Here is a 24,880-nt window from a genome sequence, read left to right as displayed (position 1 = left end):
GATCCAATTTATTAATCTTTGTATTCTCAGCACCTAGAATGATACATGGCACAGAATAGTTACTTAATAAATGTGCACTGAATAAACAGTGTTGATTGCTGGAAAAGAGGAGAAATTGTGAACTCCCTCAAGAAAATAATCTGTAAAATACACAGATACAGGAAGATGGGTAGAGAAAAATTTAGACACCCAGAGAGCTCACCAAAGGAAACTGTATTTCAGTTCAGATACATTGTACCTTATTGCAATCTCTCTCCACATCAGCCTGAGAATGAAGAGGCAGAAAACAAAGAGGAAGCTCTGCTAGGTAGGAAGTGAATGGAGGCAGAGGAGTGAGAGAAAGAGCTCAGAATTTTGAGGTCCTTTGCAGGAGGTGCTACACTGTGGATGTCTTAAGGACTCTTTCAACAATTCCCCTTCCTCAAGCTGTCACAAGAAAGGAGAGGAATGGAGGGAGGAAATCTGGAAGTACCAAAATGGCACATTGTATACACCCTTTATTCCTCTCTGCACTAGAACCAGGAAGAAATGGTGAGGGGGACAAAGTGGGCAACAGAAACTCTGTGGTCCCTCCTTCCCATTTTCTGCCATCTCATAGTGCTGATTCCCCTACAATTCCTACAACCAAAAAGTAAAAGTCCCCATTCTAGTAACTGGAAGCAAATATTTACCTTTAAATCTACCACCCCCCCCCCCATTCCGACAGTCACAGTACTGTCTGAATCATTTTAAAATCATTTTAAAATTTTTTCATAGGCTTAAGTTTCAGAGTAGTTGTAGGCTCACAGCAGTATTGATAAGGTACAGAAATTTCCCATATACTCTCCATCTCCACACATCATAAACTCCCCCACTATCAACGTCTCACACCAGAGTGGTGCGTTTGTTACAACTGATCAACCTACACTGACACATCATGACCACCTAAAGTCCATAGTTTACATAAGGGTTCACTCTTGGTGTTACACATTCTATGGGCTTGGACGTACATATAAGGCTGCGTATCCACCATTATAGTATCATACAGAGTTCTTTCACTGCCGTGAAAATCCTCTGTGCTCCACTTATTCATTCATTATTCATTCCCCTCTCACCCCAGGAAACTACTAAACATTCTACTGTCTACATACTTTTTTGTCTTTTCCAGAAATTCATATTGTTGGAATCACACAGTATGGACCCTTTTACAAATTGGCTTCTTTCACTTAGCAATATGCATTTAAAGTTCACCCATATCCATTTCTTTTTTAGCACTGAATAATATTCCATTGTCTTAATGTACCATAGTTTATTTATCCATTCACCTACTGAGGGACATCTTGGTTGTCTCCAAATTTGGGCAATTACGAATAAAACTGCTATAAACATCCCTGTGCAGTGTAGTGTTTTCTGTGGATGTAAGCTCTCAACTACTTTGGGTAGATAACCAAGGAGCATGACTGCTCGATTCTATGGCAAGAGAATGTTTTGTTTTGTGGAAAACCACTAAAATGTCTTTTATATTGGCTCTACCATTTTGCATTTCCACCAGCAATGAATGAGAGCTCCTACTGCTCCACATCCTTGTCAGTGTTTAGTGTTGTCAGTGTTCTGGATTGTGGCCATTCTAAAAGTGTGTAGTGGTAGCTCACTGTTTTAACTTGTATTTCCCTGATGATATAGGATGTGGAGCATCTTTTCATACGTTTATATGCCATCTGTATGTTTTCTTTGGTGAGGTATCTGTTAGGGTCTTTTGTCCACTTTTAATGGAATGGGTATTTCCTCAAGTTTTAAGAGTGTTTTGTATATTTTAGATAATAGTTCTTTATCAGATATGCAAATATTTTCTCTCAGTCTGTGGTTTGTCTTTTCATTTTCCTGACAGTATCTTTCACAGAGAAGAAGGTTTTAATTTAATAAAGTCCAGTTTATCAATTCTGTCTTTCATGGATTGAGGCTTTGCCATTGGGTCTAAAAAGTCATTGCCAAACCCAAAGTCATCTATACTTTCTCTTACATAATTTATCAGGAGTTTTGTAGTTTTTGAGTTTTACATTTAGGCCTGTGATCAATTTTGTGTTAATTTTTATGAAGGGTGTAAGGTCTGCATATAGATTTTTTTCTTTTTGCGTGTGGATGTCCAGTTGGTCCAGCACCATTTGTTGAAAGGACTATCTTTGCGCCATTGTATTTGTTTTGCTCCATTGTCAACTATTTAAGCTGGTCTGTTTCTGGGCTCTCTGTTCTGTTCCACTGATCTATTTGTCTATTCTTTTGCCAACACCATACTGTCTTATTATAAAGCTACAGTAATCAAGTCTTGAAGTTGGGTAGTATTAGTCATCTAACTGGGTTTTTGCCTTTCCATATAAACTTTACAGTAAGTTTGCCAACATCTGCAAACTAACTTGCTGGGATTTTGATTGAGATTGCACTAAATCGATAGATCAAATTGGAAAGAACTGACATCTTGACAAAATTGAGTCTTCCTATCCATGGGCATGGAATATCTTTCCATTTATTTAGTTTATTTTCTTTCATCAAAATCTTATAGTTTCTCTCATACAGGTTATATATATATATATATATATATATATATGTATATATATATATTCATATACATACATACATATATAGTTAGATAGATTTATACCTATGTATTTCATTTTTTGTATGTGTACTAATATAAGTGGAATTATGTATTTAACTTCAAATTCTACTTGTTCACCCCTGGTATATAGGAAAGTTACTGACTTTTGTATATTAACCTTGTATACTGCACCTCTCAATCCCTTTTTGCCTCAACTAACAACCCTCTATACTCCTTCCCTCACCAATAAAATCTTTTGATTCCCTTGCCCATAATTTTCCACCCAACTCTTCATTTTTCATGAAAGGGTAGAACCTGCTTGCTTTGGAAATATCTCCTTGTTCTACTCTAGGTACTTTCTGTAGGACCCAGAACTTGAACCATGACATTCCCCACCAACTCCCACTCAGGTAGCAGGGTGAGAAGGTCCTTGCCTTGGCAAAGCTGGTCTGTTTCTCAGCTCATCTCCTGTTGCTGGACGACATGTGATTTTTTTCATCACTTCTCCCTAGGAAGAACTGCTAGTATCTTTTTTTATAGCATTTCTCAGCCCCAGCCACCTCTGGAAAACCAAGGGGAGTTTCTCCTTCCTTATACATTCAGCTAGGAAATGACTGTTCTTACAACGATCTCAAAATAGTGAACCACAGAGTATACTCTGAGTCCTTAAGCTGTGATAAAGAGCAGTAATAAAGTGATAAAGGCTGTGATAAAGAGCAGTGATAAAGAGCTGTGACTGGTATCATCTATACAACTCAACCTCTGTGGCTTAATTATTTGGATTCTGCTTAAGCTGCTGGATTCTTGGTTAAAGTGACAGCCACATTTCTGTTTTCTTTTCATGTTTCACCCACATATATTGCCATTCCCCCAGAAACCAGAAGGCGTTCCCTTAGAAGTTATTGCTATCCTGAAACAGACCCATATATACAGAGAACAAACTGACGGTTGCCAAAGAGGACAGGGTGGGGGAATGAGCAAAATGGTTGAAGGGGATTAAAAGGCAGAAACTCCCCACTTACAAAATAAATAAGTCACAGAGATAAAAAGTACAGCATAGGGCATACGGTCAATGGTATTGTAATGGCCTTGCATGGTGACAGATGGTAGCTAGACTTGTGAACATAGCATAACATACAGACTTGTCCAATCACTATGTGTACACCTGAAAATAATGTAACATTATGCGGTAACTAATGTAACATTGTATGTCAACTATACCTCAATTAAAAATATAAAGTTTTTTGAGGTGCCTGGGTGGCTCAGTCTTGAAGCGTCTGCCTTCACTCAGGTCATGATCCCAGGGTCCTGGGATCGAGCCCCGCTCAATTGAGCCTGCTTCTCCCTCTCCCACTCCCCCTGCTTGTGTTCCCTCTCTCACTGTGTCTCTGTCAAAAAATAAGTAAAATCTTTAAAAAAATAAAATAAACTTTTTTAACTGTAAATTTTTTTTTAAAAAAACCTTAAGTACCACTTTCCTCCCCATTATTCTAAATCTTCATGAATAAATCACTGTAGTTCCATGGGTTAAAAAAAAAAAGTTACTACTATCCTGCTTATACCTGTCATGATAATTTTTATGTGTCAACTTAAGTGGGTCACAGGATGCCCAAGTGGTTTAACATTATTTCTGGGTTTGTCTATAAGGGTGTTTTTTATTTTATTTTATTTTATTATGTTATGTTAGTCAACATACATTACATCATTAGTTTTTGATGTAGTGCTCCATGATTCACTGTTTGTATATAACACCCAGTGCTCCATGCAGTACGTGCCCTCCTTAATACCCATCACCGGGCTAACCCATCCCCCCACCCTCCTCCCCTCTGAAACTCTCAGTTTGTTTCTCAGAGTCCATAGTCTCTCATGGTTCCTCTCCCCCTCCGATACCCCCCCTTCATTTTTCCCTTCCTACTATCTTCTTTTTTTTTTTTTTAACATATAACGTATTATTTGTTTCAGAGGTACAAGTCTGTGATTCATCAGTCTTACACAATTCACAGCACTCACCATAGCACATACCCTCCCCAGTGTCCATCACCCAGCCACCCCATCCCTCCCACCCCCCACCACTCCAGCAACCTTCAGTTTGTTTCCTGAGATTAAGAATTCCTCGTATCAGTGAGATCATATACTTGTTATGGGGTGGGTTTTTTTTTGCATGAGATTAACATTTAAATTGGTGTAGACGAAGTAGATTGCTCTCTCTAATATTGGTGGGCCTCACCCAGTCAGTTGAAGGCCTAAATATAATAAAAAGGTTCACTCTCCACTGAATAAGGGAACTCCTCCTGTCCCTCTGAACTGGGACATCTGCTTTCTCCTGCTTTTGTACTAGAAATGAAACATTGGCTCCTCCTAGTTTTCAAGTGTGCCAGCCTTCTGACTGGTACTACACTATGCTCTCCTGGTTCTCAGGTGTTTGGACTTGGACTGGATCTACATTATTGGCTCTCTTGGGTCTCCAGCTTGCTGACCCACTCTGCAGATCTCAGAACTTGTTAGACTCCATAATTCATGTGAACCATGATAAATCTCTCTCTTTGCCCTTGGTTCAGTTTCTCTGGAAAACTGTAACACACCTGTCTTCTCCATACTTTGATGTTAGACTAGGTATGTTGGCCTACAAATACCCTGGCCCTTCCCTCTGGTACCCTCAGATTATGCAGATCTCTACTTTCCCCCATCCCTTCAGGCCTGCAATGCCAGGAACCTGACATGGATTGTCTTAGTATAAATAGTAGCATTTCAATGTAAATAAATCCTGCATGCCCTTACTTATGTCAATAAAACTAGGTTTTTCAGTTTCTTTGTCACCACCATTTTTCTACACAGGACCTGAAACAGTAGGAGTCACATTATTATAAGAAAAATTAGAATTTAATGTCAAAGCATCAAATGAGCAAAGATATTAATGAAAAGGTAAGTCACAAATCTTTATGTAGTTGGATATGATTGTACCAAGACACATAAGGTTAAATTATGTCAAAAATATAAGAAGAGAGATGCCTGGGTGGCTCAGGGGTTAAGTGACTGCCTTCGGCTCAGATCATGATCCCGGGGTCCTGGGATCGAGTCCCGCATCGGGCTCCTTGCTCAGCAGAGAGCTTGCTTCTCCCTCTGCCTGCCACTCCCCCCCTGCTTGTGCTCGCTCGCTCTCTCTGACAAATAAATAAAATATTTTTAAAAATATAAGAAGAAATTGACAAAAACATAACTCATGTAAGATTTTAACACATCTATTTCATGTATTTCAGACCAATTAGGGAAAAAATTAAAATTATGGAAAATATAATAACATTAATAAGGTTAATTTAATAGCTGCATTAATAAGGTTAATTTAATAGCTGCAGTTTTCATACTACATGAAAAATAAATAGAAAATATAGCTTCTTACCCAAATTCTTATGGATCATTTACAAAAATAGATCAATACTGAGCTAGGAAAATATCTCACTTCTAACTTCAGAAATTGTATAGCTATATTATCTGACCACAGTGTAATAGAAATAGAAATCAATAGATTCACCAATAAACAACAAAATAAAACTGCTTGGATTTTAAAGATACTGTTTTGAAAATATATTATGTCAAAGAGTTAATGAAAGCCATAATTATGTAATATTTAAAAATACTATATAAAATATTCTATATTAAAATTGATGGGATTTAATGTTTTTCTTACTAGCTAAGAGAAACTAAGTGAAAACAAGCATTTAACTGAGGTTAGAAAAAAAAGAGACTACATCTAAGATAAGAATGAGTAAATAATAAGATAAAAAGCCAAAATTAGTGGATATGAAAATAGAAAATTGATGAATAAATGCAAGTTATTTATTGAAAACCACAACAGTGGAACAGAATAATTTCTAGCTAGTCTAGACATAAAAGGGGGAAAAGCTCTTAAATATTATCTTTGTGAGTCATTTATGTTGCTTTGCTTCAGTTTTAATGAGATGTGTTTTCCAAAAGCACATAAACACACATACATATGGTATCTTATCAAAAAGGTTGCATTCTTGAAAAAACACATGTAAACTAAAACGTGTGTCAGTGCAATTTTCCCTAATGAAATAACTGTAAAGGGTGTCATCACATCCTTTCCAGAAAGCTAGCTGCTGCAGGCTAGTATGAATTTTGTACTCTGGTGTTCACATAGGGAACTGCTGAGCCCTGTCCTGCTCTGTCTTACTGGTGAGAAGGAGTAACTGTGGAGAAGAAACCAAATGCCCCTGCTTGTCACCTTTTACCAACTTGAAGAAAAGGCAATGAAAAACCACCTACATTACAACCCCAAATCAAGTGGCCAAGGGAGGTTTAAAATCAGGGATGTTTAAATATACCATTTTAGGTTGTTTGCTTTGTTACAATATACACATCCTATGACTTCCCCAGACATCCTGGAAAACCTGCTAAACACACAAAAGCTTTATATGGAAATTACACAGCTAAATTCCACATCTGGGATGATCCAGTGTACATGACAGACAACACAAGGAGTGTGGGAAGATGATCTTGAAGCAGAACCAAGTCAACAAGAAAGGATACAAACTCAGAGACCATGTAAAAGGAAGCCACATAAATCTTGAGGAAACCATGAGTCTTTTTACTAGGTATAGACTGTGGTCCAAGCCTGTTCTGAGATGATGGTAAGGAGCAGGGGGAGCCAACTAATCCTTGGGATGGCTATGTATGTATGTATGTATGTATGTATGTATGTATGCATCCATCTATCTATCTATCATCCATTTATTTCCATCCTATATTCCAAGTTGTATATCACAGATAAGAGTATACCCAAAGTGCTTCAGGAAGATTAATCTTAGCACTCCACGTACTTACAGAACTTCTACTGGGTAGACAATATCCCAGATATTTGTCTTGAAAATTATTGGTATTAGATGAAGAGAGTGCCTTAGTTCTAGTACAAATTAAGTCAGGGGTTTCCAAACTGTTCTTATCTATAAATTCAAATCCAAGCCTGCAACTTTCCCCTCTCTGCCATGTAGCTCATCATACTGAGGATATTTTACAACTATTTTGAACAATGTCAAGACTGACCATACATCTGTATTTCCCACCAGTTTCTCCATCAGTTTTCTGTTAGGGACTTTCATGACATTCAAATGCCTGAGATTATTTATTCATCCATCCATTCTTTATTTTAGGATTTTATTTCAAGATCCTAATCACAACTACCTTAATGTTTTCCAGTGGAATACTGACCTATCTTCTTAGGCAGTACTTTCAGGTTACATTAATTTTTCCCATTAAATTTATCCACTCAGAAATTGACAATGCAAGTCTCCTATAAGCTCTATGTTGCCTAAATTGTCACCACTGTCTTAGAGCCTAGGGTATGTGCATCACTACTGCGATATTGCTAGTGGCTTCGATTCTAAGTCATACTTAATTGCTTGACATAACTTTCATTATCTAAGGGCTATGAGCTTAAAATTATATTTTAAATCATTTTTGGTTTCTTAAAAAGAAAATGAGGTAGTTCTATACTTTTTAAACTTACATGGTTCACCCTGACAATAAGACATCACATGGAGACAAGTTGTAAGAGATGAAAAAGAATAAATACTTGTTCTTTGGTCAGAGCTAGTTCAAAATTCATATCAGCAATAGCATACAAGATATATTTCAGTGAATTATTTAATAGCTTAAACATATTCAGCATTCACTATTTCCATGACACATAGGTGGTGGTGATTTATCAAAATCTTTTGGATGATCAATTTGTAACAACTGAATAGGCTGTCTTTGTTTGCCTACTGCAGTAGTACTAAATTACTTTCCACATGGAGCTGGGAGGCCATGTGAAATAAAGTTCAAATAACCGTTTCCTTCCACACAAGTGTGAATTACCTATATTTACCAGCTCAAGGGTAATGGGCAAGGAATGTAGTTCACTATTTGGATAGGATTCTCAAAGTAATCCAATCATCCTACCCAGCACTCTTAGATGTTTCAAAATCTTTTGATATGGGGTACTACCAAAAAGAAGAAGAACAAACAAATATTTGAATTGGGTGAAAAAACGAGGGCTAATCATAGCTAATGCATTATGTCAAGGTTTCATCACTACGTTTGTGCCATTTACATCTCAAACAGACTGTGACAAGAGCACCATGTCCCAACTTCTTGGTGTTTAGTATTTATTGAAAACTCAAAAAATGAGTGGATAAGAATAGAAGAGACAAACTGCCGGAGATGATTACAAAATGTTAAATAAATAACTTTGCTTCAAAGATCCAGTGTCATTGGAATTGTTAATGTCATAAAGCAGATAGTGGAGTGAGACAAGATGCAAAGCCGTATTTTGCATGAATAGGATTAAGACAGCATGTTTATGGCAAGGGGGGAATTTAGAGTTGTACTCTTAGCCTTATGCCAACAGCACACACGTGTGTATACACACATACAGTGTTCTGTGTTGTTCATTAGTGAGGATGAAAAAAAAATAGGGGCTTAAATAGGGATTAAGTATGTTAGATGAAGAAAATATTTGTTTATTCCCTGTCAAGTGCCCTTTCCTTTTGCTGCCTTTAGACAACCAAAATTACATGTGGACTTGAGTCCAAGCACTACCATTTTACCCTTGTTTATTACAGATACAGTAAATACTGATGGGTTTAAATAACACAGGGTAGCCTCCAAAATAAAAAATTCAATGCATTCACAATTTTCTGAGGAAATAAATGTATTAATAAGAAGGAATAAAATAATACATTTTCCAGTGATAAGGGTAAAAGTGAAATTTCACTTAAACCAACATCAACCTAGTAGTTAGCCTTGATTCCCCACTTTTTGTCTCTGCCACATCTAAGTCCTCAGGAAGTCTTGCCCATTCTGTATTTATTTATTTATTTATTTATTTATTTATTTATTTATTTAGAGAGAGCAAAGAGGGTGGGAGGGGCAGAGGGATAAAGAGAGAATCTTAAGCACGCTCCACACCCAGCACAGAGCTGGATGTGAGGCTTGATCTCATGACCCTGAGATCATGTGACCCGAGCCGAAATCAAGAGGCAGACATTTAACTGACCAAGCAATCCAGGTGCCCTGCCCATTCTGTCTTTAAAATCTCTCTCCTTCCATCCACTTTTCTCAGCCTTTACCACCACTATTCTAGTCTTAATCACCATCATCTCCCAGTTGAGCTACTTCAACAGCTCTTCTTCTTTTGTCATTAACCCATTCCCATGCCATATCCTCTGCAATGGAGAGATTTTCTAAAATGAAAGTCTTTACAATCAAGTCACTTCCCTGCTTAAAACCTATTTGGAATCTTCTATTTCCCCTCAGGGTGAAAGCAAAACTCCTTAACATGGCTTCAGAAGCCCTTCTTGATCTAGTCCTTATCTACCTCCCCAACCTCATCTCCCCTTCTCCCTCAACATGCATTCTGCACTTCAATTAAACCAATCCACTTGCTGTTTTATAGACAGGCCTTGTTAATTTTTTATCTCTGAACCTTTTTTGGTTTCCTCTGCCTGGTTCCCTACCGTGGGTTGCCAGGAGAACACTGCAAGATGAAACTGAAGCCTCTGCTCCTGTTACTGTGTCTTCCATATGTGAATGACACCACTATCCACTCATCTCAAAAACCAGAAGTTAATGACTCATTCTAAAGTTCTCACACTTTCAAAAGGTTTCCATATCCTGTGGATTTTAACCATTTAGAATCGATCATATTTGCCCCCTTGTTTTCATGTCCATTTCCTCTGCCCTAGTTCAAGCTCTCATCAAATGTCACACCTGGATCCTAGCAACAGCTACTTAACTGGTCCCATGAACTCCTCACTCCTTCTAGCACTCCCCATATCCTACCAACAGGGAACTGTAGATTGCTTCCCTTCAAAGCACCCTGGCAGGATCAGCTACAGAGGAGCTGGGATCAAAGCAGTTGTACTTCAAAGGTCTTATACTTCATCAGCTGCAATGGCAACCAAGGAACAAAACAGAAGCTTTTCTCATGCCTTCATTATGATGGATTGTACTCTACCCACCGCAGGTAGGTTGCAAATACACACATCTTGTTATCATTGTGATTTGATTACATCCTTTAGCAGTTGGAATTGTCACAAAAGAATGACAGGTCAACAAAAGTATAATACATCATCATGAAAACAGAGAAAGGTTTCCTGATGTGTGATGGACTAGAGAAGGAGAAGGCCAGGGGTGAGGGGCACCCAGGTGGCTCAGTCAGTTGAGTGTCCAACTCTTGATTTTGGATCAGGTCTCGACCTCAGGGTCATGAGATCAAGCCCCATGTCAGGTTCTGCATTCAGCGCAGAGTCTGCCTGGGACTCTTTCTCCTTCTCTCTCTGCCCCTCCCCCTGCTCGCATGCACCCTCTCTCTCTCAATAAAATCTTCTTCTAAAAAAAAAGATTGTATTTATTTATTTGACAGAGAGACACAGAGCGAGAGAGGGGACACAAGCAGGGTGGAGTGAAGAGGGAGAAGCAGGCTTCCCACAGAGCAGGGAGCCTGATGGAGGGCTCAACGCAGGGCTCGATCCCAGGACCCCAGGACCATGACCTGAGCTGAAGGCAGATGCTTAACGACTGAGCCACCCAGGCGCCCCTCTCAATAAAATCTTTTAAAAAACCAAATTAAAAAAAAAAAAAAAAGAAGGCCAGGGGTGATAAGAGGACACAGGAAAAGTCACTGGGCCAGCAGAAATTCAACCTAAGTGTGTGTTGGGGGGTCAGAACATAACTATTACTATTGCTTAATTTTTCCTGCCAGCTCTGCCACTAACCAGCTGTATCTCCTTGGGAAAGTAATTCAACCCCTCTGAGCCTATTTCCTTTTTCATAAAATTAGGGAAATACTAAAATGTATCTCAAAGGATATCTGGGTCTTAAATGAGGTAACAAGAGTGACACATTTAACTTGGCATATAGTCCGCGTTCAATAAAGGCTTCCTCAGCATTCATAAGTCTCTTGCCACAACTCTTCCCAGGTTTAGTTCTTGCTTTGTTTCTTCTTCTCTAGCAAATTACAGTCAACAGTGAGAGATGACCAGGCCATCAGACACAATATGCTTCTAATTCGTGCTTTGCTGAAACAGTAGTAATGCATCAATCTATCAGCTGGAAAACTAGTTTAATTAATTGGCTTCCCTGAGCTGTACCTTCTGGAGTAGATATGAAAATTTCTTAGGACACCAATATCTCTGGGTAAGCAATCAAGCATGTTGTCCACATAGGGCACATAGCAGCTTCCTAGGGGACAGGCATGCGTTAGTCACATCCTAGAGATTTCCAGGAGCCCTTCATATCATCCTTTGAAGCTCCTCACATGCCTGCAGATTGTTACCAAATCTCTGGGTTCCTCAAAATTGTCCAGGGGATGGAAGATCTGTGGTGAATAACACATGGTGTGAAGAGCTTGGTGTCAAGATCTTACATTGGGCTCTCACTGTGCTGTATCCAGTGGCCACGAGGTTCCTCCTAGCCTGATTTATAAAATGATTTCCATGATTAATGAGTGGTTATGACAAGATAGCCACAAGGAGAACTGGGGAAGAAATGAGAGAGCTACTGGAGTGGAAACTCCCAAGAGGTGTGTGGAGAGAAGTGGTAAATTTAAAGTGAAAGGCTGTAGGGAACAGTAAATTGACTGTGAAAGGAGAACGAAGGGCTGGTTTTCAAAGCAGAAACACAAACACATCAGCCAGTTTTCCTATGGAGCTGCTCCTCTCCCATTAGTCAAAAGAAATGTCAGAAGTTAAGATGAGGCTCTCCATGGAATTTCTAAAATAAGCAGAGAAGATCTATTTTTTCCAAGACCCCATTTTGTACAGGGGGCAAGGTTTATCAGGGTTCTCCAGAGAAACAGAACCAAAAAGATTTTATCCTAGATTTTATACTATATGTATTATAAGATTTGCATTCAGGAATTGGCTCATGCATTTGTGGGTGCTGGCAAGTCCAGAATCCGTAGGGCAGACTAGAAACTCATGCAAGACTTGATGTCCAAGACTTGAGTCTGAATTCTATAGGGTAGGCCAGCAGGATGGAAACTGAAGCAGGATTTCTCCCCCAGCCAAACCCAAGGTAGGATTTCTATGTTATAGTCTTAATTCAGGAAGTCTTAATTAAGGCAGAATTACAGGAAGCCTCAGTTTGTGCTCTTAAGGCCTTCAACTGATTAGGTGAGGTCCACCTATATCATTGATGATAATCTTCTTTACTTATAGTTAACTGATGGTAAATTTAAGCATGCCTTCAAACTATCTTCCAGTAATATATGGACTAGTATTTGACCAACCAACCGGGCACCATAATCTAGCCAAGTTGATACATAAAATTTAACCATCACACAAAGGAAAAATTATCAAGAAATTTTAAAAAACAGCTAACAGAAGGACAGGCTACTCAAGGTAATGAAGGTGATGGATATGCAGTCCAGGCTTAGAGATCAATGAGAAAAAAAAAAAAAGGAAAAAACCCTGAAGGTCTATTAGAAGATAGGCTCTAAATAACAAGTCACCTTAAGATCACAATAGCTATGTTTTAGTTAGCGCCCACACTAAGTTGTATGTTTACATAAAATACCTCAGTTAATCCTCACAACTCAGTGAGATAGCTACAAAAAACATCCTCTTTTACAGAAGAGGAAATCAAGATTTGAAGTACTTTTCCCAATGTCGCTCAATTCCTAGGTGACAAACCTCAGTCAGAACTCACTTCTGCCTGACTAGAGAACTTCCGTTTTAGTCATTGCAGGGGTTCCGAGAATAAGAAATTGAAAATATTCACACTTCAGGGCACCTGGGTGGCTCAGTTGGTTAAGCGACTGCCTTAACCAACGCTATATGTTAAGCGACATATATTAACTCCTTAGATCCTAGCAATAACCCTACAACAGATGCACAACATGTTATACTCATTTTGCAGATAAAGAAAACAGGCTTATGCCTTGCCTATAAGGAAAGTAGCAAGAATATTCAGGGCAAAATTATAAAATAGGAAAACTTTTTTTTTTTAAAGATTTTATTTATTTGAGAGAGAGAGAGAGAGAGAGAGAGAACACAGAGGGGAAGGGGGACAGAGGGAGAGGGTAAAACAGACCCCCTGCTGAACAGGGAGCCCACTGCCTTGGGGCTCAATCCCAGGACCCCAGGATCATAACCTGAGCTGAAGGCAGACACTTAACTGACTGAACCATCCAGGTGCCCCAGAAAAATGCTTCTTTTGTTGTGCAAACATTTATATCTGCCTCTGATGCCCAGTACTTTATGAGTAGTGTTAGCCACGTGGAAAACCCCATCCTGTTCTGTCTAATGCTAAGAGAATAAGACTGAACATCAAAAATCCTCAGCACTAGCCTCTGTTCCACCACTAAATAACCTCTCTCTCCAGGCCCCAATTTCCCAATCCTTAAATCACAGAATTGACTGTGCATTATCCTGGGTTCCAAGCACTTTGTCCCTGAGGAGCTGATGGTTAAGACCAAGGACAGGATGGTAACTATTACAGATACACAAGATGAAAAACAGTATGAGCAGAGCTTCGTCTCTAGGGACCTCACCAGAAAATATGTGCTGAATAAATTTCTGTAGGTTTGAATCCTAATATATCAGTTGGAATTGGGTTTAGCTGTAACAGAAACCAGACTACAGTAACTTAAGCAAATGGTGATTTTTTTTTTTTAATGCAACTAAGTCGGGAAATTCATCATTCAGCCTGATACAGCTTTTTCACAAAGGCTCCTTCCAGCCCTCATCTCTACCTTCTGCTATCTTTAGCATGTGGCTTTTTCCTTTCTGATATCAAGATGGTTTCAAAAGTGGCTGTTCCACCTCTAGGTGTTATTTCCATGGCTAAGCCTGAAGAAGGATACATGTAAGCTGAGTCTGGCCCTTTTTTTTTTTTATCAAAGATAACTAGCTTTAGTAGAAAACCTACTTGGTATATTTCTGATTATTGGACAGAACAGTGTCTCATATATAGCCATCAAAGCTCCAAGGTACCCCAGAAAGCTGAATTTATAGCTGCCCACAATTATACTCTGGGGGAAAATGATTCTTCAGTAAGGAAGTGAAGGAGAATGTCTTTTGAGTAGACAAGTAGCAGTTTCTGCCATACTCAATTTCACTATCGAGTAGCCTGGCAATCCTGAACAGGTTAGGTCACTTCTATGATCACAGACATGAAGTCAGCTAGCTCTGGCTCAACCATGCCTAGTTTTGCGAACCTAGACAAATTCTTGCTAATCTTTTCATGTATAATAATTATAGGATAGAGAGCGCATCCTAATCCCTATTTTACAGATGACAAAACTGAGGCTCAGAGGAAGTAGGAAACTTGTTCAGCATCACACAGTTCAACAATAGTGGAACCAGGACCCAAGCCAAGGTCTGTATTACTTCAAAGCCTTTGCTTGAAAGTACTGCCTATGTTGTACCAATCCCAGATCAAATCACAAAGGAAGGGCATCCAGAAGGCATAATGGCTCCTTTTCTCTGTTCCCTGTAGCCTTTGCAAGGTAAAACTGACCAGTTGAACAGGTAAATCATGTGCCGGTGTGGCCAGTCTGCCTTATCAACCACATGGACATGACCAGAGTCAGTGGGAGAAGAAATAGGTCTAAAGTATCCCTGAAGTTCCCACACATACTTATTCAATATCTTCTTGTCCTTTTTTCTTTTGACTCCACCCGGGTTCTCAGGGCAGTTAGTGTCACTCTCAGGACAGTGCCACAGTCCTGCTTCCTTGACAAATTAGGCTCGTACGCGTTCCCCCTTTTGCCATTAGGCCACAGCACTGTGGGTTGTGGTTGGACATCCTAGAGCCACCTTGTTCAGGAGTCTGCTGCGGTCCTTCCTGAGTGATAACCCTCGTGCTAGTTGGTTTTCTTCCAAGGGAGTGCTGCAAACCCTACTTTGTTTCTGTGAGCAAACCTATGCAAATGACCAGATGTTTGTTTCTCCTTCTATCTTATAGACACCAACTGGGGTTACATTGACTTATTTTTTCATTGCCATTGTATTTTTGATTCTGACTTTTGGTGCAAGCCTGTATTTTCTCAGGTTGTTAATTATTTCAAAAGCACTATTTAACCTTGTACACAATGATAGAGTTCATTATCATTTTTTCCTATCATTTTACTCTCCAACACAGGCAAATAAAGTGGTTCACTCAAGCTCACATAGCTTGTTAGTGGCAGAATGGAAACTAGAAACCATTCGTTATATTCTCAGTGCTTCTTAGTGTAAAATCTAATTAATCCTTACAGTTAATTTATTGGCCATCTATAAATATCTTAACGTAAGCATCGCTCTCACACCAACACCCTGAAAATTCTGTCATGTGCTCTGTATTTTAATGCTACCATATTAAAAAATTAACAAGAAACCTCAAATATATTTAAGATTGCTAACATCACTTGCCTTAGATTGAAATCTTACATAAACAACATAGTTTTCTGGGTCTATTGACCAAAAATATAGCCTTTGATCGTGCAACTTAGAACAAGTTGCCAGTTTAGAAAAGTAAAAGCAGTACCCAGCACTAAGGTTCCTGCAAGTGTCCACCAAAGTGGACCAAACCAGATGAATTAACAACTTCCAGTGTGCTTAGATAAAAAGATGCTCAGAGGATGGCGAACTTGGCCTTCTTGATTTGGTCTCCTGTCTCCAACCTGGTAACTTGTTCCATTAGTGTAAGAAGCTAATGAAAGGTTTTTTCCTTCAGCAATGGATCCAAAAGATTAGGCAAATCACATAAGATTTCAATTTTGCATTAAGATGGGCACAATGTCGACAACTTTTTAATGCAATCACATTTGTTCAAAGTATACCCATGTATATTTTATAGTGAAAATTTTTCACTGCTAAGACTCAATTGTGCTATTACTACATCCTAATTTACCTCTGGAGGGAATATTTTCAGCAATTTATGACTGAATTGAAAATGAAAATAAAATATTTCTTAGTGATGACAAGTGGAATTCAGTCAAATTCAAGTCCAGAAGAAAAATGGCACTGCACCACAACCATAAACTTTTAGAGAAAGACAATTTCCAATAATGTGATTTATGCTTCTAACATTCTAGAATTCTGTCTTTTCCAACAAAGCTTTGCAATCAGTTGAGAATGGCAGGCCTGGAATGCACATTATTCTCTAAACATGGCATTGCCCACTCGAATGCCACTGTAAATAAAGGAGCCACTGCACTGCCTGACATGTGGGGTGCTAGAGGGCAAGTTACCTCAAAATTAACTTCTGTCTAATACGATTAGCAGTTGGCAGCTGCCGGTGCCTCAATGCCTGACACTCCAGGAAGACCTAATTGCTTCCCTTCAAGAATAATACGCAGAGGCTCTGAGCATGAAGTTGATTTTTGGATTCTTAAGAGTTCTGAATCTCTCCACTCTTTTAAAGAGAATAACTCAACAAAACCAATCTCATTACAATAAGTTGGCCATAGGGGGGTGCAGATAGAATGTTAGCTGGAAAGAAAAAGCATGATATTAAATTGCATATACAGTATGATCTCAAATAGCTAGGATACACATGCATAACCAAAGTGTTGAGGGTAATTCAAATGCTGGTCATAGCTTATCTTTAGGCAGTGAAATTATGGGAAATGGTCATTTTCTTCTTTGCATCTTTCTGGGTTTTCAAAGCTCTTTAGTTTTAGTATGTGCTACATTTTTAAGCAAAAAAAAAAAAAAGTCACCATTTAAAAATGATCAATTGGGAGCATTTCTCCATAACTGGTAACTTTTATTTCTAATGGTTGGTTATAGATTGAAGTTCTCATTTCTTTAGTCTAACAACAAAAAAAAAAAAGAGAGAGAGAGAAAGAGAGAGATTTCCTTCTTTATATTTTCCTGATTTGAAGAGGCCACAATGAACTCCTCTGAGTTCTTCTAGCATTTGATGGTTCTGCGGCCAGCCTACTTAATAGAAAATTCCTGAAATGTGTTTATGTATTTTATCTTAGATTACCTTGACCTCCGGATACTTTCATGATGAGAAATGCATTAAAAAATAATGGAAATGATTCCCTTCACCTTTGCTCTCTCACTTACTTAGGAGTGAGATTCGGTGTTAGAGTTGCTTTTAGGACCAAAGAAGTACTCCGTGGAGCAACTCGCTGGAACAAGAAGGCAAGACTAAGAAGAGGGCATTGGTCATCCTGACATATATATGTTTTTAGGTTTTGTTATATATTATGTTATGTTATATTATTGTATATCTCCTATGCAGTATGGTCCATAGAGTCACATAGGATCCATCTCTGACTCAGAATCTCTAGAGATTGGACCCAGGAATATGCAACTATGAACACGTGTCCCAGGTCATTCTAGTATACACCAAAGTTGACAACTATTATAATAGTAATTCAAGAAATTGTAGCTGCTTTTATCATTGTAGCAACTGTGGGTGAGATTTCCATTCAGGGTCACAGCCACAGCTAGGAAGATACAAGGGTTCACTCTGGAGTCATCATTTATTGCTATTCCTTTTGTAGATTTATGATCATTGGGCCAAGTAATACAGAAGATCATTTACTCTCATTAGCTCAGGGAAAATAAGTAGAGATCATATTTCTTCCCCATATCCTAGTTGGGGGCTCTTGCTTCATAACGCTCTGATCATGAAGCAATATGCTATAATTTTCATTTATCCATGCAAGTAATTTCAGCACTTATGTGCGTGTGCTTGCTTGGTACTTTGCTAGTTAGAAAAATAGCAGTGACTGAGAAGTGGTACCTTAGCTCTTTTAGTTTCTTATTACTTCAGTTATCACAAACTTGGGTAGCTTAAAACACAAATGTATTATCTCATGGAACAGAGAAGTCCAAAATGGGTCTCAATGGGCTAAAATCAAGGTGTCAGTAGGGGTGTGTTCCTTTCTGGTGGCTCTATGGGAAAATCTGCATCCTTGCCTTTTCCAGCTTTCAGAGGCAGTCTGCATTTATTTCTTGGCTCTTGGCCTATTTTATCCATCTTCAAGGCCAACAAAGTTGAAGCTTCCTGACCCTTCTTCTACCACTGTCATCTCATCTCTCTCTGACTACAGCCAGGAAGGATTCTCCAATTTTAAGGACTCAAGTGAGTAGATTGGGCCCATCTGGATAATCCAGGATAATTCCTCTATTTTAAGGTCCTTACCCTTAATCACATCTACAAAGTCCCTTTTGCCATATAAGATAACATATTCACAGTTTCCGGGGATTAGGATCTGAGCATCTTTGTGGGGGTCGTTATTCTGCCTACCACACTATTCAAAGAAGTTCACTTCTGGCAGAGAGAAAAACATAACAATTACAGAGCAATGTGCTACATTCCATAATAACAACACATGCAAACACCCATGGCAGCATAAAAGAGTGAGTAATAAACTCGCCTTTGTATAGGGAGTAGTCTGGGTAGGTTTCCCAAAGAAGGTGATGCTTGAAATGGAGTGTGAAGGGCATTAAGGAAAGAGAACATAATACGGAGTGAGACACACTAGATTTAAACTCTAGCTCCACCTCTCATGAGCTGTATGATCATGGGCAAATTTCTTAACTATTCTGAGCCCAGTGTCTTCGGTTGTATTTACAGAGTAAACCATTTACTTCTCATAAGTTTGTTATGTATGTTAAATAAGTTAAAGGTGGTAAAAGTGCTACGCAAGCTCTAATGTCCAGTAAATGAAATAGGTTACATTTATTAATGTGGCTTCAAATAAGGGAAGGTTTCTAAACCGTTTACTTCTCATAAGTTTGTTATGTATGTTAAATAAGTTAAGGGAGGTAAAAGTGCTATGCAAGCTGTAATATCCGGTAAATGAAATAGGTTACATTAATGTGGCTTCTAATAAGGGAAGGTTTCTAGATATTGCAAATAAAAATATACGGCAATCAGTAAAATTTGAATTCTAAATAAACAATGAATTTTTTTGGTATGAGTATGTTCTATGCAATATTTGGGATATATTACACTAAAAAGATATTCTTTCTTTTCCTTTTATTTAGTTTTATTTCTTTTAATTTAATTTTATTATGTTATGCTAGTCACCATACATTACATTATTAGTTTTTGATGTAGTGTTCCATGATTCATTGTTTGCGTATAACACCCAGTGTTCCATTCAGTACATGCCCTCTTTGATACCCATCACCAGGCTAACCCATCCCCCCACACCCTCCCCTCTAGAACCCTCAGTTTGTTTCTCAGAGTCCATAGTCTCTCATGGTTCCTCTCCCCTTCCAATTCCCCCTCCCCTTTATTTTTCCCTTCCTACTATCTTCTTTTTTTTTTTTTTAACATATAATCTATTATTTGTTTCAGAGGTACAGGTCTGTGATTCATCAGTCTTACACAATTCACAGCACTCACCATAGCACATACCCTCCCCAATGTCTATCACCCAGCCACCCCATCCCTCTCACCCGCCACCACTCCAGCAACCCTTAGTTTGTTTCCTGAGATTAAGAGTCTCTCATGGTTTGTCTCCCTCTCTGGTTTCATCTTGTTTCATTTTTTCCTCCCTTCCCCTATGATCCTATCTGGTTTCTCAAATACCTCATATCAGTGAGATCATATGATACTTGTCTTTCTCTGATTGACTTATTTCGCTCAGCATAACACCCTCCAGTTCCATCCACGTCGTTGCAAATGGCAAGATTTCATTCCTTTTTATGGCTGCATAAAATTCCAGTGTATATATATACCACATCTTTATCCATCCATCTGTTGATGAACATCTTGGCTCTTTCTATAGTTTAACTATTGTGGACACTGCCGCTATAAACATTAGGGTGCACATACCCTTTCAGATCACTACAGCTGTATCTTTGGGGTAAATACCCAGTAGTGCAATTGCTGGGTCGTAGGGTAGCTCTATTTTCAACTCTCTGAGGAACGTCCATACTGTTCTCCAGAGTGGCTGCACCAGTTTGTATTCCCACCAACAGTGTAGGAGGGTTCCCCTTTGTCCACATCCTCGCCAGCATCTGTCATTTCCTGACTTGTTAATTTTAGCCATTCTGACTGGTGTGAGGTGGTAACTCATTGAAGTTTTGATTTGGGTTTTCCCTGATGCCGAGTGATGTTGAGCACTTTTTCATGTGTCTGTTGGCCATTTGGATGTCTTCTTTGCAGAAATGTCTGTTCATGTCTTCTGCCCATTTCTTGATTAGATTATTTGTTCTTTGGGTGTTGAGTTTGATAAGTTCTTTATAGATTTTGGATACTAGCCCTTTATCTGATATGTCATTTGCAAATATCTTCTCCCATTCTGTCGGTTGCCTTTTGGTTTTGTTGACTGTTTGTTTTGCTGTGCAAAAGCTTTCTATCTTGATGAAGTCCCAAGAGTTCATGGTTGCTCTTGCTTCCCTTGCCTTTGGCGATGTGTCTAGGAAGAAGTTGCTGCGGCCGAGGTCGAAGAGGTTGCTGCCTGTGTTCTCCTTTAAGATTTTGATGGATTCCTGTCTCACATTTAGGTCTTTTATCCATTTTGAGTCTATTTTTGTGTGTGGTATAAGGAAATGGTAAGGTTTCATTCCTCTGCATGTGGCTGTCCAATTTTCCTGACACCATTTGTTGAAGAGACTGTCTTTTTTCCATTGGACATTCTTTCCTGCTTTGTCGAAGATGAGTTGACCATAGAGTTGAGGGTCCATTTCTGGGCTCTCTATTCTGTACCATTGATCTATGTGTCTGTTTTTGTGCCAGTACCATACCGTCTTGATCACTACAGCTTTGTAATACAGCTTGAAGTGTGGAACTGTGGTTTTCTTTTTCAAAATTCCTCTGGCTATTCAGGGTCTTTTCTGGTTCCATACAAATTTTAGGATTATTTGTTCCATTTCTTTGAAAAAAGTGGATGGTATTTTGATAGGGATTGCATTAAATGTGTACATTGCTCTAGGTAGCATTGACATTTTCACAATATTTGTTCTTCCAATCCATGAGCATGGAACGTTTTTTTTTTAATTTTTTTATTGTTATATTAATCACCATATATTACATCATTTGTTTTTGATGTAGTGTTCCATGAGCATGGAACGTTTTTCTACTTCTTTGTGTCTTCCTCAATTCCTTTCATGAGTATTCTACAGTTTTCTGAGTACAGATTCTTTGCCTCTTTGGTTAGATTTATTCCAAGGTATCTTATGGTTTTGGGTGCAATTGTAAATGGGATCAACTCCTTAATTTCTCTTTCTTCTGTCTTGCTGTTGGTGTATAGAAATGCCACTGATTTCTATGCATTGATTTTATACCCTGCCACTTTACTGAATTCCTGTATGAGTTTTAGCAGTTTTGGGGTGGCGTCTTTTGGGTTTTCCACATAAAGTACCATATCATCTGCAAAGAGTGAGAGTTTGACTTCTTCTTTGCTGATTCGGATGCCTTTTATTTCTTTTTGTTGTCTGATTGCTGAGGCTAGGACTTCTAGTACTGTGTTGAATAGCAGTGGTGATAGTGGACATCCCTGCCATGTTCCTGACCTTAGGGGGAAAGCTCTCAGTTTTTCCCCATTGAGAACGATATTTGCTGTGGGTTTTTCATGGATGGCTTTTATGATATTGAGGTATGTACCCTCTATTCCTACACTGTGAAGAGTTTTAATCAAGAAAGGATGCTGTACTTTGTCAAATGCTTTTTCTGCATCTATTGAGAGGGTCATATGGTTCTTGTTCTTTCTTTTATTAATGTATTGCATCACACTGATTGATTTGCAGATGTTGAACCAACCTTGCAGCCCAGGCATAAATCCCTCTTGGTCGTGGTGAATAATCCTTTTAATGTACTGTTGGATCCTATTGGCAAGTATTTTGGTGAGAATTTTTGCATCCATGTTCATCAAGGATATGGGTCTGTAATTCTCCTTTTTGATGGGGTCTTTGTCTGGTTTGGGGATCAAAGTAATGGTGGCCTCATAAAACGAGTTTGGAATTTTTCCTTCCATTTTTATTTTTTGGAACAGTTTCAGAAGAATAAGTATTAATTCTTCTTTAAGTGTTTGGTAGAATTCCCCTGGGAAGCCATCTGGCCCTGGACTCTTTTTTGTTGGGAGATTTTTGATTACTGCTTCAATTTCCTTACGTTATAGGTCTGTTCAGGTTTTCTATTTCTTCCTGGCTCAGTTTTGATAGTTTATACGTCTCTAGGAATGCAACCATTTCTTCCAGATTGTCTAATTTGCTGGCATATAGTTGCTCTTATAATTGTTTGTATTTCTTTGGTGTTGGTTGTGATCTCTCCTCTTTCATTCATGATTTTATTTATTTGGGTCATTTTTCTTTTCTTTTTGGTAAGTCTGGCCAGGGGTTTATCAATCATATTAAGGTTTTCAAAGAATGAGTTCCTAGTTTCATTGATCTGTTCTACTGTTCTTTTGGATTCTATTTCATTGATTTCTGCCCTGAATTTTATTATTTCTCTTCTCCTGCTGTGTTTAGGCTTTATTTGCTGTTCTTTCTACAGCTCCTTTAGGTGTAGGGTTGGCTGTGTATTTGAGACCTTTCTTGTTTCTTGAGAAAGGCTTGAATTGCTATACACTTTCCTCTTAGGACTGCCTTTGCTGCATCCGAAAGATTTTGAATAGTTGTGTTTTCATCTGTTTCCATGAATTTTTTTAATTCTTCAGCAGGATGCTCTTTAGCCTCCTTTGAGTTCTTTCTGACTTTCCTCTTGTGATTGAGTTCTAGTTTCAAAGCATTGTGGTCTGAAAATATGCAGGGAATGATCCCAGTCTTTTGGTACCAGTTGAGACCTGGTTTGTGACCTAGGATGTTATCTATTCTGGAGGATGTTCCATGGGCACTAGAGAAGAATGTGTATTCTGTTGCTTTGGGATGGAATGTTCTGAATATATTTGTGAAGTCCATTTGGTCCAGTGTGTCATTTAAATCCTTTATTTCCTTGTTGATCTTTTGCTTAGATGATTTGTCCATTTCAGTGAGGGAGGTGTTAAAGTCCCCTACTATTACTGTATTGTTGTCGATGTGTTTCTTTGCTTTTGTTATTAATTGCCTTATATAATTGGCTGCTCCCTTGTTAGGGGCATAGATATTTACCATCGTTAGATCTTCTTGGATAGACCCTTTAAGTATGACATAGTGTCCTTCCTCATCTCTTATTATAGTCTTTGGTTTAAAATCTAATTTGTCTGATATAAGGATTGCCATCCCAGCTTTCTTTTGACGTCTATTAGCATGGTAAATGGTTTTCCACCCCCTCACTTTCAATCTGGAGGTGTCTTTGGGTCTAAAATGAGTCTCTTGCAGACAGCATATTGATGGGTCTTGTTTTTTAATCCAATCTGATAGCCTGTGTCTTCTGATTGGGGCATTTAGCCCATTTACATTCAGGGTAACTATTGAAAGATACGAATTTAGTGCCATTTTATTGCCTGTAGGGTGACTGTTACTGTGTATTGTCTCTTTTCCTTTCTGGTCTATGTTGCTTTTAGGCTCTCTCTTTGCTTAGAGGACCCCTTTCAATATTTCTTGTAGGGCTGGTTTGGTGTTCGCAAATTCTTTTAGTTTTTGTTTGTCCTGGAAGCTTTTGATCTCTCCTTCTATTTCCAATGATAGCCTAGCTGAATAAAGTATTCTTGGCTACGTATTTTTCTCATTTAGTGCTCTGAATATATCATGCCAGTCCTTTTTGGCCTGCCAGCTCCGCACTGAACACAGAGCCCCATGCAGGCTCGATCTTACAACCCTGAGATCATGACCTGCGCTGAAACCAAGAGTCGGACACTTAGCTGACTGAGCCACCCAGGTACCCCTTTAAGTGGCGTTGTAATCACTTTGTGCTACTAAGAAGGCAGCTGCCAGATATGCTTTATTCTTTAAAAAAAAAAAAAATCTAAGAAAGCTTCTTTGTTATGCAAGAAAAATTTAAATTGACACAGTGGGATAATTCAGAAGGAGCACTGGCTTTAGAGTCAAAAGGTCATGAATGCATCCCATAATCCCATGAAATGCCACTTCTCTCAGCTGGAGATATTACAGTGGAGAATGGATTGTGGGTTTTGGAGTGAAACATTCTTGGGGCTTTTTTTTTTTAAAGATTTTACTTATTTATTTGACAGAGAGACACAGCAAGAGAGGGAACACAAGCAGGGGGAGTGGGAGAGGGAGAAGCAACGCTTCCCGCTGAGCAGGGAGCCCAATGCAGGGCTTGATCCCAGGACCCTGGGATCTTGACCTGAGCCGAAGGCAGACACTTAACCACTGAGCCACCCAGGTGGCCCATCCCTGGGTTTTAAACATATTTTATCCCTTTAGAAACTTTATGACCTTGGAAAATCAACTTAATCTCTGAGCCTTAATT

This window comes from Eumetopias jubatus, unplaced genomic scaffold, assembly GCF_037043125.1.
Source record: "Eumetopias jubatus isolate StellerSeaLion01/CBP00866 unplaced genomic scaffold, mEumJub1_p1.0 scaffold_11, whole genome shotgun sequence".
Lineage (NCBI taxonomy): Eukaryota > Metazoa > Chordata > Mammalia > Carnivora > Otariidae > Eumetopias > Eumetopias jubatus.
The sequence above is the reverse complement of the archived record's forward strand: the minus strand, read 5'-3'. Positions refer to the sequence as shown.